Source organism: Papilio xuthus, unplaced genomic scaffold, assembly GCF_000836235.2.
Source record: "Papilio xuthus unplaced genomic scaffold, Pxut_1.1 DF826923.1, whole genome shotgun sequence".
Lineage (NCBI taxonomy): Eukaryota > Metazoa > Arthropoda > Insecta > Lepidoptera > Papilionidae > Papilio > Papilio xuthus.
The window spans coordinates 5745800-5764778 of NW_013531726.1; the positions used below are offsets into that span (position 1 = coordinate 5745800).

Sequence of the window (18979 nt, forward strand, 5' to 3'; positions counted from 1 at the left end):
TTACCACTACTGCTACTTTAAATTCAAATTTGAAATCGATTTTACATTGTTTATAAATTGTGAGATTTATGAGGCTATTAATCGTATCGAGATATCGAATGAGGTCACGTGACCAGTGACCTTCAAACCGTATGTGTCAACTGCCAAAAAACTATATAAAACATATTGTTGTTTCTGTTTCTTCAAAGAGAGTAAATGAGATGGCAATATGTTTATGTTCATCTTTTATGTCAGTGAAAACTCTTGGTAACTTAACGATGAAATCGAACTTTTGTTTTTTGTATCTCGTTTCTTAGCGATTCGGTAATTAAATTATAGAATTTGAATACGATCTGTCTTTAAGAATATGAATCGATTTTTTTTATATCATACTTTATGGTTTCTTGGAAATATCTGATTGCTAAAATCTTTAGGAATTTTCTTGTACACTTTATTTCAATTTGATATTTGAATAGTACGTTTGTCTATTAGAAATAAAACTGTTATTATTAGGGGTGTGTACTAACTCACTAGATTTATAAATGGCATAGTGAAACGCAGGATCTTAGTGTTTTATTTGCTGAATATTTTACTTATTCTTTATTCCTTATACCACCTCAACAATGAGTATTAACAATTTATAATGGATGTACATAATGCTATTACGTATTCTGTAATAGTCAATCTGTCGCGTGAATAGATTGCATGAATGGATATTTTATATGCACTTCATACCACGATTCGATAAATTGATAACTAACAGAGTTCCCTTCTCATGCATTCCTATTAATAAGTAAATAGACGGGGTTTAACTTGAAATTTCTTTCATTCAACGTTATTCTAGCATACGTGTTTAGCAATTATATTAAAATTTTACTTGTCAATATGTAACAAAGCATCAAGGTCTTGTATAAACGAAACATATTTTATGCGTAAAATTTTGTCTAATTAATACTCAGAGTCAGTTAATAGCAACTAAGAGAGCCTGAAGAAGTACCGGTAAAGTAAAATATGATATTATTAGATGATTGCTTGTCAATTAACTTACGAATCGATGATAAATATATACGTCACTTTCTGTTTACTATGATGATAAAAGATAACTAAGTGTATATGACTAAACTAGCGGTCGCCTGCGACTTCGTCAGTGCGAAATTAAAAGAAATAGTAGCCTATAATATGCTCAGCTACTTATCCGTCCAAGTTCCCTCAAAATCGGTCCACCCGTTCCGGAGATTACGTACAGACAAACAGACGAATATTTTTAGTTACAAGCTACGCAAAACATTATGTTTACGATATACGTTTTTCTTTGATATTACATACAGACAGTGCAATTTTATTAGTATAGAGTGTATTAGATGACATTGTAAACAGTAATGTTGAGAGCGTGTAAGTTGTAAAGTATCTGTTAGTGAACGACGTCAGAGGCGTTTGAAGTCGAAGTGCAAAAGGATAAATAATATTTTACGACACCATGAGGCGAGAAACAAAGCGTCGCTGCGCACGTGGCGGCTGACCTTGCGCCACAATGTAAATAGTAATAACACCGCAGCTACTGTACATCTGTGGTATTACGAGTATTTTCCTTTTTGATATACATTGTAATGTCTTTATTCTTATAAAGGTTTGAATAGGATTTGCTGTACGAGATATTGACACAAATGTTATTTTTAGAGAAAAATATGTTTTATAAGGGTAATTTGATAGTTTGAAAGTGACGGTTTTAAATTAATTTGTGCGTTTTTACCTTTTTAGATGTGTACAAGTTTTCTTAGAGATCGTTTTTAGAAGCACTTATGACAATCTTTAATTACGTGGTACTAGCACGAAAATCTGCGTCAAATGTTAATAGCGTCATCGACTAAATTTTTAAAACACCTTACAAATTGTAGTGTTAGCTCCATTTGTTAAAATTGAATAATAACGAGTCCGTATCCTAAATCCATTTGTCAATATTGCAAATTTTAATTATAATATAACGGTTTAATGAATGAACTTGAAAATTCCATTAATAGGCAACTCATTAAAATCAATGATGAAATTCGCATAAATATCATAAATGCTTATGTTACTTAATATAGCCGTTTTATAGAAGAATATGCAATAAGTGGTCTATGAAAAGCTTTAGCATTTCGATTCACATTATAACCGTAAATTTGTCCGGTGACCTTACGTGTCAAGGCCGTTTCTGCTAATATAGGCTATTTTTATTTGAAGGTAAAAAATTCTTATGAATATGTTTCATCATCAGCTCACTATACGTCCCCACCGAGGGGCTCGGAGCCTACCCTAAATCAAGGGTGACTAGGCCATAGTCAACCACGCTGGCCCAGTGCGGGTTGGTTGAGTTCATACATATCTTTGATTTTCTTCTCAGATATGTGCAGGTTGCATCACAATGTTTTCCTTTACCGTAAAAACGTCGGATATATGTGCATATGTAAATCAGAAACACAAAAATACATTGGTACATGGCGGGATTCGAAACCAGGGCCCGCAAATTGCAACTCCAGTGCTTGACTCCTGAGCCACCGTCGCTCTATGACTATATTTGCCTGTATGTTATTACGGATTGTTTATTATTTTACAATTGGAAATGTACAGTCTGACATCCGTGAAGTAGCGTATTACCGTACGACCAAACAAAATAGGAACATTTAATCTCTTACCTCTAACTTTAAGTAACGGACGTTTGTGAGTACTTATCGTGATATGTATATGTGATATGAGGCGCGGCTTGTACTATCTAAAAGTGTCTAATGCAGCTGGGGTTAGTTTCTTGTCGACGGGAGGTGGGGTAGAAAGCCGGCTTCCGTCCGTAGGTTTCACCCGGCTTTCACTCCGAGACCACTCACATCCCGCTCCGCCGAGATCGACGTCTCGACGAAATGCCTCGACCGCACATTAATATTAGACGCGCCGACAAATCGCTTGCAAAGACATCTCATACGAAAACACCTAACTACCCATTCAGTTTAAAAATATCTTAACTGGCGATAAGCTGCTATTGCTATTAGTAATTAATAGATAATAATTCATATGCTTTCAATACTCAAAACCAAATGTAACTAAAATAAAAAAATCTTTGTCTTGTCCAAAATGTCGAAAGCAGGGTTTAAATGAGTGAAGTTGACTTAAACTCAGACCGACCGTTAGAGGATACGGTCGTGAGAACATTTCATATTTTATATCCTCAAGGCGTGGGAGTAATAGCTTGAATCTCGAAGGTGACTTGTATTACGTCGACGAATTTTGCAGACAACTGCAGTGTTTTTGACCTTCGTCGACGTCTCGTATTTTTCGTCAAAACAATAACCCCCCGATGCACATTTGTCACAGCTGAGAGCCATATTTTCGTTGTGCAGTGAGGACAAACTGCGGTCACAGCAATATTCTAATTTAAAACGTCTTACCCGCTGAGCACGGCTTGGGTCGACGCTCGATACATGATCGTGCAAATTAATATGACGAAGGGTTAAAAAGAGTATACTCGTCCTTTTCGTGCGATTTGTATCGGCGTTTATTCGCACGTCATGCCAATATTAATGATTATTGTTGGAATTTATTTTTCGTAATTTAAATTACGAATTTAGACCCTAATGTATCGTTACAAGGACGTTATTTAATTGAATATATCTATTTTAATCGGATTGCATTCAGCGGGCGAGTGAGATATTTTTATTTCGATGAAGATGTTGGAGCGCGGTGCAGTTGCATTGTTCGTAGGTGACTGGAACTTTGTGGTGGATTATTAACAGTTTTGCTATGTCATCTAATGAAGTATTCAACGCTGAATGCAAGGACTAGCCAGGTCCGATTCAACCCGCCTATGTTGAACAAGTCAGCAAATCTTTTGTGGCCACACTATAAAATATTATAATCATTTTATAATCCACGATTCAATAGAAAGTTTAATATCTTTTTTTTATATTTTTATTTTATAATAATTTATTTTGTGTCCAGCCAGTCCTTTTTTAATTTCCATAATTGTGTTAGCGTAAACAAAAAAAGACATTGTATGTTTCGGAAATGAGCCAACAGAAACGACATTTATCATTTCATGAAATGAACGATAAAAACTGGTGCATCTTAAAGTTTTTTTTTCACAATTCTGTATAGACTGTAAAAAACGTAATAATTTTAACTCATCATACTTGTCTAAATAAAAAAAATATTTTATTGACACCGTTAATCTATGATTCCCATAATATATATAATTCAAATAAATTCCTAACAATAACTATTGTATTATAGGATGTAAACATATTTCGAATTGAGTAATTTCATACAGTTAAGAAGTTTTTTTAACAGCTTTTATATCGATCGTTAAATAAAATTTTACAAACTATGGGCGTTTAATTTATTTAAATGGACATTCTAATGTAAATATTGGATATAGGCGCTTTCTCGTGCAGAGATGAGAATAATAAAATAGCTAGTGTTCTAAAAATACTCTAGAATAAATAAATATAATAAATAAATAGTTTTTAGAATTTAAGGAATATTTATATAATTTATTGCCATAAGAGATTTTTTGTTTCATCTTTCTCATTCTATTTTTGAAATGTTTAAAATAAAAAGTCTGCTGGGTTCAATGATAAGTTATATTACGTAATAATATTTTATTACAGCATGCAATTGGAAATCCTCCATGATATATTAATATAGAATGCATATTATAAAACTAGGATTCAATTTTCTAGTTTTCCGCGTTCAATGCGACGATTTCATAATTTTCTCCGGACGGTTTCTATGGGCCCGCGCCCGATAGAGTCGCGGCGAGTTGAGCCGAGAGAAAGCCGATAGTATTGCGTTTCACGATGTTCTTGCGCTTATGACGTGCGGTCTAAGTGATAGGCGTTTGCGTGATTAATTTAAATGATTATAACTATATTAATCTGAATAAGAATTAATCGTGCCGTTTTCATAGATATGATAATCGAACAATACGGTACGGAACTGTACTTTACATCTAATATACTGAGCTGACGCATGCTTTCACTGAAGTTCGTTACAAAATTATCTTTTGTCACTCTCATCTAGTGCATCTTGTCATTGTATTGTGAATACCAAGACCATACAAAAGACAAGCGTGAAGTGGAAGTAATTCCTTGTTTCATCTGATGAGTATGCGTGCCATAGACTTTATTACAGTCCTATTTTCCTTTCCACAGTTTTGTTGTAAGAAAGTGGATTTGACAGGGGTGGGGACGCATAGGAAATAGTAATGTTAATTTTTTGTGTCCTCCTTTTTCGATTAAAAGTAAGCAACGTATTTGCAATGGCGGATGTCTATGGGCAGCGATCTCTTCGCAAATTATCTGCGAGGAATGTGATTTGCTATTTCTTCAGGCACTGACTCTAAAACGCTAGTCGCTTACACGCTAGTCCACGAGTCGTGCTTACGCGACACCGGTCGTACGGGCGTCAATACGCGAGCGGTGGGAAAGTTGCACCGTTGCTCTCGAGAGTCGATTGATTCTTTCTGTTTTGGTGGTCCGCCCCCGTACTGTCCAAGCTCGCAAACTATTGCTACTCGATTCCGATAACTTAGGAATTTCACTATCGCGCCGGAATCGTCGCGCCGCCTACCACCATCGCCGCTGCCACTTTCCGTTCACCTAGTAGGCGATAAAATCGTAGTTTGGAAACTTAATTAAGAACACCAATTGTTTAGTATGCATTGGAGTCAATGCTTTTGTTTTAAATTGATTACCTTCGTTAAATTTATAGTTAATGTGTATTTTTACGTCAAATTGCAAATTACAAGAAAATTAATTACATTTATTTCTACAATCACCTAGGTTTTTAATTATACTATAGATAATTTACAAGAAAAGAGATAGCTAAATTCGCAAAGCAAGATTTACCGTGGGTTTCTGAGACCAAAAACACGTTTAAAACATATTGTTATCTCTTTTTAGTCAAATATTATGACAGGGATGACGATATGTTTTATACAGAGATTTTGGACTCATGTACCAACGGTTATGGATAGCGGGGTACACATAATGAACAGATTAATCTTTATTATCAAAAAAACACGTATATATCGTATTCATGAATGTTTCCAATATTGTCCAAATTCAGTGTGCTATTTGTGGTTGTTAAATAACAAGTTGATATAGCAGGTCGCCAGGATGCGTAGGGAGTGGGGACTAAAATAGACGTGTCTCATGCCCTGACTCCTGAACATTAATCGAACGCGTGACAGTGAAGGGGCTACGACGCTCTCAGTGCGTGATAATGCTTCTCACGTGATCTTCACTTTACGATCTGAATGTGGCATTTCGATTTTATCTTGAATAGACTTTTCTAGTTTACTTTGTTTTGTGTTTCTATTTTTGTTATAGTTTTGTATATGTACTTGTATTATCGTGTGCAGGTTGAATTCAAATTTTGGTGTATATTTAGATGGATGGATGGATGTGATAGATAGATGTATATTTCTTAGAAGGTTCTTCCTGAATGGTTCAACGGATCTTGATTAAATTTGGAATAGATGTAGAACATAGTCTCGAACAACTCATAGGCTGTTTAAGTTTTATTTTAAATTGAGATAGTTAGATCTTGTAATATTTATTTTAACTATTCATGAATATATAGTCTTTAAAAATAATTATTTGTCCTCGCTTTTCGTACTTAAGTTATCTTGTCTTTTTCACACATGTCTTTGCTTTGACAAAAATTTGTTTCAATGTTACGTCCTTATTATTGTTTTCATTATGTGAATTTTGTTTCTCACAATAAACCCAACTTCCTTAAGTCAACTAAGGTTAAATTTTTTACGTTTCTTCATTATAGATCATGAACATTGAAGACAGGCGTGAAGTGGAAGCAATTCCGCGTTTCGTCTGATAGTGTGCGTCCCGGAGGTCTAATTTAGTCCTCTTTCCCTTCCCAACCTTTTTTCATAAGGAAAGGATGGGAAGTGGAAGTGGACTCTCCGGGTGAGAGGAGGCATGGAAAGGGAAGATGTTTTCTTTCTGTGCATCCTCTCTTCCGTCGATTAAAGGTAGGCAACGCGTATGCAATTGCGTATGTCTATGGGCAACGATCACTTCGCTATTTCAGCGATTTCAGGTGGCCGCTCGCTCGTTTGCCATCTTTTGATATTAAAAAAAATTGTATGTTTAATTATTATTATTTCTAGGACAAAAATATTTTACTGAATAATATTATTAATAGGAAAGTTTGGATATATGGATGGATTGTTGCATGTTTTTATTGCGTATCACCAGAACGGATATCGATGAAATTTGGTACAAATGTAAAATATAAATCTGAATAATAAAAATCTGGGAAAACGCATAGCCTACTTACTGAGTTTTTTTTTAATTTCACACAGACGAAGTCGTCATAATATTTTTTTTATTATACTATCTTTTTATTTTTTTATACTAGCTGTCGCCAGCGACTCCATCCGCGCGGAATTAAAAAAAAATCATTATTAGTAGCCTATGTGTTATTCCAGACTATGTTCTATGTGTATGCAAAATTTCATCGCGATCCGTTTAGCGGTTCTGGAGGTACCAAACATTCGAGGTTCTAAACATTCGCATTTATATTAGTAAGATATGAGTGGATGTGCCCGATGATATATTTGATTTGGTAATTCTTTTATAATGATAGTCTTTCTTTACCTAATTTATCTTTATGGTCGAGTTATTTCGTTTCAACTGTATTCGTGACATTTTCGTCATCGTCGTCATCGAAATGCGAAAGCGATCACGTTTTTTGCATTCAACTTTCATACTCGTGATTCAGAACTTGCAAATTGTTGTCCAATTGAGCAATTTAATTTAGTTAGATGAAATAATAAATGCAGAGCGTCGGTGGCTCAGGAGTCAAGTACTTGACTTACAATCTGCAATCCTGGATACGAATCCCACCATGTACCAATGTGTCTTTCGATTTGCGATTTGCATATGTACATTTATCCGACGTTCTAACAGTGAAGGAAAACATCGAGATGCAACCTGCACATATCTGAGAAAATAATTCAAAGATATGTATGAAGTCAACCAACCTGCACTTGGCCAGCGTGGTTTACTATGGCTTAGACATCCATCACTCAGGGTAGGCTCCGATCCCCTCGGTGGGGACGTATAGTGAGCTGATGATGAGGGGAAATAAATATGATAAGTCTATTTCTATTAGGCATATAAACTAGTATCATATTCTTTGGGTTAATATGGTTTTTTATAAATATTTTTTTTGTTATTTACTGATCCATTACTTTTGTAATGTCTTTTTAGATTGTATTTGAATTCTTATTACAGTTTTGAATAAATGTGATTACATTTGGCTTACAATGTAATATTTCTATACAATGTAAATGAAATGTGAATACTTAAACGTCGACATTTGTCTTCCGGCTTGTTAAGCCAGGTGTTGAAATAATACTATAATCGTGGCTCGCATTTCAAACAGTCCCGGGACAGCGTAACGTTTGTCATACATGGTCGACTTAAATCAGTGGGCACCTTTAAGCGGACGACGAACTTAGCTTTTAGTGGCTACCTATACTGGGTTTCGTTAAACAAATGACATACGCTCAACGCTGATCGCTTGAAGCTCCCAATACAGACTTTTAAGGTTTCCGTGTGCGGTGGTCCTTAACTTCTCGAATACTCAGAACGTGTTTTGCCTCTTTGAATCGGAATACATGCTACGTATACTTTTGTTACACAATCTCGCTGACGGCCCAAAAAGCATAGGGATAGTAAATTTTATTACTTTTTTACCTTTATTTAAATGTACGCCGTGGAATTGAAGGGCAATAGAATGAAGGTGCGTTCGTTTTATAGGCAGTGGCCGTGTTACGAGAAAGTCCGACGGAGCGTACAAAGCTTGGAGCGTTTACCCCGTAACGTGATATCAAATGTGTTATATAACTGTCTACGATCTCGTATTAGTAAACTAAACCATAGTGGGTAGATAATTAAGTTTATTTTCTATCGAAGTTGGACAATATAAACACAGATTTTGTCTACACTACATGTAAGATAAGGTGGGTAATGGATGCCTTTCGTAATAACGAGCATGTACACAATTTAGTGGGTATCGATGACTGATCACTGATTTATTCTAGCGGTATTTTTAACCCTCGTTTCTTAGCGTGAAAGTTTGACGCAACATGGCACGCTTATCTGAATACTGTCATTTAATAAATTCTTTAAATGTGACCGGGGAATTAGAAGGGGGACTTTGTAATCGTTATTGCAACAGCGTGAATAGTTCAATTGTTTACGGAGAAAACCTTTTTGTAATATCATGTCTGTCGCAGTTCTTTTATTGCTGCTTTACCGTGAGTTTACACTGTCAAATTGAACGATAATATGGGTATTTGTGAACATTTTTCATAATAGTAATTATATAATTCGCCAATGGAAATGTACCTTTATGTTTCAACATCTTCATGTTATAGAATATGTATAGAATTAGCTCAGTTAATGCCACAGTAGCGCAGAGATTCCCCCATCTTCTCAATAATGTACGCGCAATAAAATCAGATTAAGAAAGGCAGAAGTAACATTCAATATTTGCGAACTGCTCAATGATGTAGTCTGCATTAGTAACAGACGGCTATAGTCGTGTAAAACATTACTTACATTATTTATGTTCCATGAATCCTAGTACCTACTCCATGAAGAATGATATCGTTTATTAAAATATTGCCGAACCTTGTATAATGACGATGCAGTAAGAAAAAGCAATGTAAAATAGCATCAAATAACTCTGGCGCTGCGGAGGGACGGTAGTTCCCTCTGCATTTTCTACCGTATCTACCACGTGGAGTGCTCTGAAGAATTGTTTGAAACGATTCCTGCCGCCGAGTTCCGTCATCGGACGACACGACAGACCGCCAGGTTCCATCCACACCATCTCGATGGCTGGCAATCCACAACAGTGCGGTTTTCGCGAAACATCCTGCTTCGCACAGCAGCGTTGTGGAATGGTCTGTCCTCGGCGGTATTTCCAAACCGCTACGACTTAGGGTCCTTCAAGAAGCGAGCTTATCACCACCTCAAAGGCCGGCAACGCATCTGCGGTTCCTCTGGTATTGCTGATGTCCATGGGCGTCGTTGAACACCTCGGTGTTCCCGCAACTCGATTGCCCCCTTCTGTTACAAAAAAAAATTAATCTAACACTGCCTTCAATACCAGTTTTATATCAGAATTCTACTAATTTTTGCTCAGTAAAACGCGGGTTCGCACTCAACGTTCTAACTATACGCAGGTTAGTTGCAATTGTTTTAACCGACTTGCAACTTGCTTGCGATTTGATGTTATAAATTACGAAAGCAAGACGCCGGGGGCCGGTAGCGATTTGGCACTGATCGACCTCGCGCCAAAACTAGATTTATCGGCCGTAATAAACGCTCCCGCTCAAACAAAAACTACGCTCGACCGCCGAGAAAATAATACCCACCCTGCACTCACCATAGCCGTTAGTTTATGTTCCAACAACGCAAAAGTCTATTTTAGTTGTAGTCTGGCGTACGATGCGGGAGATATGGAGGGTATTATAGATAAATATGTGATTTACTTCTGACGCTCAGCCCCATGAGTATACTATTATATCGTAAATATATCAATTCTGGTATTACTTACTAGATACCGGAGGAAAATATTGTATAGAAAGATATTATTTTAAAAATATATTTTTACTGGCTGACGGCAGCGACTCCGTCCAGGCGGTTTAAAAAAAACGTAATAAGTAGCCTATGTCTTCTTCCAGACTATGTTCTGTATCTATGCCAAATTTCATGGAGATCCGTTGAGCCGTTTTGGAGATATCTTTAAACAAACATCCATCCATCTAAACATTCGCATTTATAATATCAGTAAGATAAGTCCTATCTATACGCAAAGCTAATGTTTTCAATGTCAAGATTGAAAGCATCGCTTTTAATAACTTGATACAGAAGTTTTGATATACAAAGTTGGATATTACATTTTCAAAGTTGGCAATAGCAAATGGATCAATTATTTGCTTTCAGATCCCAGTTATACATAGTTCACGGTCGGTTAGTTCTGCCAACTTCTTCAATCTAGTTAGAAGTTATCTTGAAGGCCAGTATAAGTCTGTTATTGGAATAATTGAATAAACAAACGTTATTCCAATTCATGCTCAAACTAAATGCTTATCAGAGAATGTTTGCTACAAAAATGAAACAACTCATTTTAATTAACAAACTAGAAATTTCACTAGTTCAAATAAACCGATAATAATAATACAGCAATGTAACTTCTAACTAATATTATAAATGCGGATGTTTAAATGGATGGATGTTTAGTTTGAAGATATCTCCAGAACGGCTGAATGGATCTTGCTTCAGTTTGGTATAGTTGTAGAACACAGTCTGGAAGTACATATAGGCTACTAATTTTATTTAATTCCGTGTGGACGGTATCGCGGGCGACAGCTCGTGTGTAATGTAAAAGTGTATTACTACTATAACTGTGTTGAAAGTTTTTGAACCCGGATACAAAAATGTTTTTTGGGAATTGTTGAATAAAATCAATTAATATTCCTCTTGGGTTTGATAGTTGTTTGTGTGAACACAAACATTTTCAAAATGTTATCAAAGGATTTGATCAAAAATGTAAATGTTACGTTATGTGTTTATGGAACGAGTCCGAAGAGTACTTGACAATCGATCTTTTATATGGATTGAATGTTCTGATTGTACTTTCATATAGAATTTATTACCTCTGTTTAATATTCAGTTCTTATAAACGTTTTCTACAAAAAACGCATAATTGATAATGTCAAAAATGAATCTTACTACCATACTCGCTGTCGCCCGCGACTCCGTCCGCGCGGTATTTAAAACCAACATAGTTATTAGCCTATGTGTTCTTTCAGCGAGATCCATGCAACCGTTCTAGATATATATTTAAACAAAACAGCCATCCATCCATCCCTCTAAATTACTTCGACAAATGATAGGTTCTAAGTCTCACAGCAAATTATCATGGTGAAGTTACGATCGCTATATCAAATCAACTTGAATATTGCTCTTCAATAGTTGTCAGTATACATTCAGAAGCCATACGGTACGGTCGCGTGACTGGACACAATTGCACATTATTCAAAGGGGAGTTTCGGTGATATCTCCACTTTCCACACACGACCCCTTGTCTCATGTAGAAGTATACGTATATCTTACGTATTGTAAGAACTTAACTTAAGTTAATATTCAATAAGCAAACTCGTAGTCTATTACTGTAAATTTTTATTGTATTTTATATGAAAAAAAAACAAAAATTAAGAAGGTTGCAAAGTTTTAAAGTTACAACAATGCTCAACGAAATTAAGTAGCTTTTGTAGCGATATTATAATACCTTCCTATTATCCCTCGGTCTCGGCGCTTAACAATATATTATGTATAATGAAAAGCATTTTTTATCTCTATATTAAATTGCCCTAATGCCAGTCAGTCAATGAAATATCGAGGGATCGGTCTTTGTACTTAAAAATGGACGTAAAGAGATCCCGCTGTTAATATTTTGATTCTTTTGAGGGCGGACGAGATAATTATTTAAGATGATGAATGTAAATTTACGATTATAAATGAACAGGGATCTTTTTTGCCCTGTCAATCATTTACGTTTTTATAAGAAAGCAATCGTTCGTGAAAATTTACATGATCACTTGATCAAATACCTCGTATAACCATATTAAATATCAAATCGAATTGTGTCTATGCAACAAATTTTATATAACACAAACGAGTTACAATGTTATGTTGTTTAGGCTATACAAATATCTCACGAGGCCTAATCAGGCGATTAGGAAGTGTTGTGTCATAGAATTAAGGTTTATTTTTCCTCGAGCACGGTTTATAAACATGCGAATGTTTATTGTTTTTAATACGTGACTGTTTGTTGGTATTGTTGGTAGGTTCGCACTTAAATCATGCGTGATCGGATGAAAGTACGATTGCAGATTTATCTTGCATCTTCCCACGAGTGACGAAAGAGTATGCATTGTTCGTGCGCGGGGAGCCATGCTTCTGGTTTTCAGCGGATAATTCCCAAAAATAAAAACAGAATTTTATTATTTTAGGTTATTTTTAAATCTCTTAACACTTACGCCTGCACCAGGTGTTTGTTACCAAAGTTTTTCAGAAGCTTAGATTTTAGTTTGAAATTGAGAAAAAAGAAGCATTACTCTGCTTATTCTAAATTCTTCTACCCGTCAATATAAGCGAAATCGAATTGTACTATATTTTCATCCTTTACAAGTAAAGACGAGAGGATTAATTTAGGGATCTTACTGGATATGGCATTGAAAACTCATATTTCATTTGTTCAAAATCTGCTATAATCTGTTAAAATCATATTTTGCTATCCTGATTAATTTCAAATCTGATAGTCACTGTAGTTAATTGAATCCGACATATGTAGTTATAACTATGCCACGCAATGGATATGTACGACTTTCTTTATGTCTCACACAAAGAACCGCTATCGCTTATGTCATCTGATCTTACGTGTATGGAACGAGCATTGTACAGGGTGATGTTCTCCTGACCGATTTTGTATTACCATACCTGGATACTATATGTGATGAGACCTACATTCTCAGCAATCACGAATTTTAAAGCAACAATCGAAATACGTTGTAAAAGAGATATTACAGAATAATAATAGGTGTAAAGTTTAGAACAATGTAGCCACCTGTACTTGTCCATTATTATAAAAAGCTATCGCCCGCGACCCCGTCTGCGCGGAATTAAAAAAAAAAACTTAAGTAGTTGCCTATGTGTTCTTCCAAACTACTTTCTACATCTATGCCAAATTTCAGCAAGATCCGTTGAGACGTTCTGGAGATGTCTTGTAACCCACATGCATCCATCCATCCATCTAATATTAGTAAGATTGACAGTTGTGAACGACAATTAGATGAAAGTTAGTGTTGAAGGTATTTCAAATCGCTTCGTCCGACCACCCGAATATTCAAAGATCGTGATGCTAATAATAATTTCAGTATAATTGCACGTTTTAGTATTTGATGTATAAATAATGTTACCGTTATTGTTCGTGCGATTTCGAACGACATCAACTCCTTAAGAAAAGAAAAGGCATCCGCTCTCAAAACTTTCGCCCGCGTAATAACAATAGTCTTGATGCGTAAAAGCTTATAATTTAATGTTTTAATGGACCTTTCATGGTCTCGCTTGATACGTCTTTAATGTCGATTCCATTGTCAGATGTGCCGCTGCGAAATTAACTCTTTCAACGTTTGTTCGTAAATAATAAGTTGTCATCATTGATTTGTTTATGTTCGTGTTACGTTTACGCACTGAAGAGCGTCGGTGGCTCAGGGGTTTAAGCACTTGACTTGCAATCTGCAGGTCCTGGGTTCGAATCCCGCCATGTACCAATGTGTTTTTCAATTTCCGATTTACATATGTACATTTATCCGACGTTCTTCGATCCGACTTCACACATATCAGAAATTCAATGATATGTGTGAAGTCAACCAACCCGCACTGGTCCAGCGTGGTTGACTATGGCCTAATCACCCTTAACTTAGGGTAGTCTGAGAGCCCCTTGGTGGGGACATATAGTGAGCTAAATGGATTTGAAATCAGTAGTCAGTGTTTTGTTTAATTGGTTAATTTTATTTTGAAATTTCTCAGTAAATATAAACATGAAAGGTAAAAACATTTTGCTGTATAAAGGAACAAATTTAACAGTCATTCAATTTGGCTCTGGGCGAACTGACGTCATGTTTTGTTCGCTCCATTGAGTAATTATGTAATTCGATTAAAAACTTGCAAGTTGAAATCATCGATGCGGAATAGCTGCCGGGGCTCTACCCGTTTTTTTACACGAGGATTTTTTTATTCACTGCAACATTTTATCTTGCTTAAATTTAGGCTGATATGCCTACCAAGGTTTGGAAGACTAATGAATAAAAATGCAAATGCTGCTTAATATGAGGTTTTATTGTACTTAGTTTAACCTATTGTTTAAAATGATACTCCGACAAATTTTAAGATGCTCGATAACCTTAAATTTTGGGTAATTGTATTGTACTTTTTAAATGTGTTGCATTTTATACTTACTACGTTTTTCGCAACGCACAATCAAAAATCACAATAAAAATAGACCATCTAGATATGCAGTACTTTTTTATGTTCAAAGTTGACATTTTAATAAACAATAGGACAGTTTTTGTCCGTTTGTATTTGTGTCGCAACATCCACTGCGCCTCGATACGCGCCGTGACCAACGGATGGCCGCAATGAAAACGCAGGTTATTAACCCTGACTGCAGGAAGTCACCTACCACAATATTGCCACCATTGAGCCACTACGTCCGCTAATTAATGCCGCTAACTCGCTATCAGGAGCTCCGACTTCACTAAGTCCCTTTCACTTTTCCTGCTAAACGTTACGACATCTGAAGTATTATAGGATTTGGTTAAGTTGGTTTTGATTGTGAATAAGTTATTGTAACAGTGAATAAGGGATTAAAAGGATTCATTGGATGATGTTGACATCATCCAATGAATCCTTTCATTGATGAAATGGGTGCGTTGTAATGTCAGTTTAAAAACGTCCCCGCCGAGGGGATGTAGTCACTCTAAATGAGTAATGATTTGTCGGTAATTGTCACTAATTTTGGTGAATAGAAATTAAGCAAAAAAATTGTAAATAACATGTTTATAATGATATCGTTTAAGTTGTTAGAAAAACACCGAACCTTCGTTCCACTTGTGTTGCGTTTTGCTAAACCTATTTGAGTACATGTAAACAGCCTTGAGCGTTGTCGTAGCTAGTTAAAATATTGTCAACAGTGAGTAGCAAGACAAATGTTATTTGTAATACAAACTACATTGTAAATGTTTTTTGTTTACTTACTAAAGTACTAGCGGTCGCCCGCAACTTCGTCAGTACGGAATTTAAATAAAAGTTGTGTAGATGCCGTCCTTTCAAAAGTGGTCCCATCATACCTACAGAGAGACAGACAAATATTTTTTTTACGAAATATGATTTTGTTCTCAATATTATATTATATACAGACACTCCAATTTCATTAATATGTATAGATTATGTATATTTTTAAGTCAATATTTTTCGATACATGTAATTCTTTGCTGCTTTACTTTGATATACTCGTGCCCTTATGTTAGTCACAGTTGATGGACAAATCCGATCTTAACTAGATTACATAAGCGACCGGATTTGTATCTTTAAATTGCAAAGTAAGATGACCGTCTTCTCTGAAAAATTATTACGCGTTATAAATGTTTTAGGAAAATTATCTTGTAAAATTTATAAATAAGCAATCTTCACATCCCAATTAAGTAATTGAAAATGTTTATCATTACGTTAATAATAAAATGCAAATATATTCTCGTCGTAACTTATTTCAATTAAGCAATGATTATATTTATTGCATTTAAAACGGAGACTTTATATATTTCCTATATTCATTTCTCGATGGAACATAATTGAACCAAACATGATATAAACGTGAATAATAAAAACCGGTCGTACATCGATGTCAGCCGGCTATAGGATTCTCGAGAAACCTTTTCTTCATACATAAATCCCACGCCTTATTACTGCTTTACCGCTCATCGTTATATTGAACCTTCCTTTTGAATTTCATATCATACAATAGAATCAATAGATCGGGATAAATATTTTACACCCTAATAATAGAGTAACAAGCGGTAGAGAGTGCAAATGAAATGAAACTCCTAACATCGGACCGCGTCCCGCAATTTAATACAATTTATAAGTCCAGTGCAACAATACCCGCGAACAGTCAATCATGTCCGGCGAACGCCGCGCCCCCTGCCTCAAGCACTGAGGTATTTAGTTATTACCTGTCTCACTCGGCATTACGCGACGATCAAAAATACTCAGCAATCATACACTTGTATGAACGGACTAAACTGCTTCAGGCATCTACCATTCCTAATGTATTGTAACCACTGATATCCGACCAAGTTTTAGTAAAGGCTGAGTGTCGGTACATCCGTTTATTGTGCGTTTGAAGTAAACAGATCTGTTGCCAACTCATACATGAAGGTAACGTCATGTAGAATGTCAGATCGGAGTACGCCGCAGGCGCCGTGAGACGATGTAACAATGGTGATTAGCATTCAATCAGGTGAACCGGGCCTTGGCTGTTAAAATTACGCCTCGCGGTAATGTTTGCGAAATCTAGGTGAGACTGAGACGTCGGTATTAAATTAAACAGCCGATCGTGACTGATACGTCTACGATGGTCTAGTACGTCGGTGATAACCTCAGTGTTGGATCAGCGCGATGTGAACATAGGGTTTAGCGTGGACACGGATGGGTGGGCGAGGTGCGGTCGTCGGCACGCGATGCCGATTGAAAGCGGCGCGAGTTGCAGCTAATCGGATTGAGATTGCCGCTGCCGGCTCCCTGCTCCCTGCCAGTTCGAACAACGTGTCAGGCGTTCGCGATTTGTCTTACTACATGACAGAAATATGTATTTATTATGTAGGTTAAACTAAATGGAAACACGTGGTGTTAAATTTTTAGCATCGTTATTAAAATCATTACCTTAAATCAAATCAGAAAAAATACTCCTACATTTGTAAGGAAGGTAAAATAAAGTTATTGCCTTAATTAACTTTAACGAATGAAATTAGACCTAGATAGATTTGAACAATTAATCGGTCATTCCTCCGAGATATCTCAACGTAGAATTTCACCGATGTATGCAATTACGTTATCTGTTATTTCGGAAATCTCATTTGCTAATGTGATTTTTATTTCCAATTATTAAACTAATCGTCATAATTAACCTGAATAAATGGTATACATTGCACGCAACTTCCTGCCGCCACGTGTCCAATTGAGAAGGTCTTACGTTTACGTTAGTTGATATCCTGCCCTTGGAATCTCCTACTATTCGCCTTGTACTATATTCAAAGTAGAACTAATGTGCTGCTGGAAAACTGGTATGTAGTCATTTAAAAATGTCATCCAGTTAATCTAGTAACGGCCAGATTACGTTAGATTCATTCAGGAAGGCATTTTATCGTTCCAGAGGGGGAACAAGCTTGTTTTCAAACGGGATGCCCATATAGAGTATTATTAAACTTCGCTCGTTTATTTCCTGTGAAAGAAAGTACAATATGAATTACCAATCATAAAGCGAATTATTTATTGATTATTGATTAGTTTCAACACCCTCTTTCTAACAAATATAGGAGCTATAAATAGCTGCTTAATACAGATAAGATATATGATCAAAACGACCTGGTGACATCGTTTTATAGAGTTTGTAGGAAAGCCAATGTTGCCTACATCAATATAATTGAATATCGCTTAGGCGCGGTGGTGGCATAGACCAAGTGAGTCGCAGTGAAATTGGAGCAAAGTTAAACGAGTATACTAATAACATCGGCGGTGCATGTGTTAGCTCGGGCCACTGCGGTTTCCTCGGCGACACAAGTAGTCCAGGACGGAATACATTATCCGCCGACACGACAGACAACGGTGTTTTGTGTAAATCGAGATGGTTGGGGAAAAAGCACGACCGTGTATGAAATGTGCAACCAAGTTTTTGTCTGTTTTTTGTTTATTTGTATAAGAGGAGGTGAAAAATGGTGATTGACTAATAAAGCAGTCAGTCTATGTGCTATTAACGAGTTCATACTGTCGTCTCTGTGTGTTTTCATTGCTATCATCGGAATAAAAATATGTTGTCTCAGATTTATCAAAGCAAATGAGGAGGACGACAACATGTTTTTCTATTAGATCTCTGGCAGTTATAACCCTTGGTTTATTGGATTAGGAAACTCAACAATACAATTCTTTCCATCAGCATGATTAAACAATATAGATCGTAGTTTACACATCATTCACCCCATTTAACAAAGTCACTCGATACGTGCATTGCATAACCCCTACGGATTTGAATATTAAAACCATATAGCATTGTTAATTAAAGTGGCTACTGTCGGAAATAAATCTTTCGACATGAA

At 36.0% G+C, this 18979-nt stretch overlaps 1 protein-coding gene across 4 annotated transcripts in view; it reads left to right on the forward strand.

Moving 5' to 3' along the window:
- Nucleotides 1-18979, forward strand: part of twin (CCR4-NOT transcription complex subunit 6-like twin) — a 160868-nt gene that overhangs the window by 36760 nt on the left and 105129 nt on the right. The gene's annotated exons all lie outside the window — the stretch shown is intronic.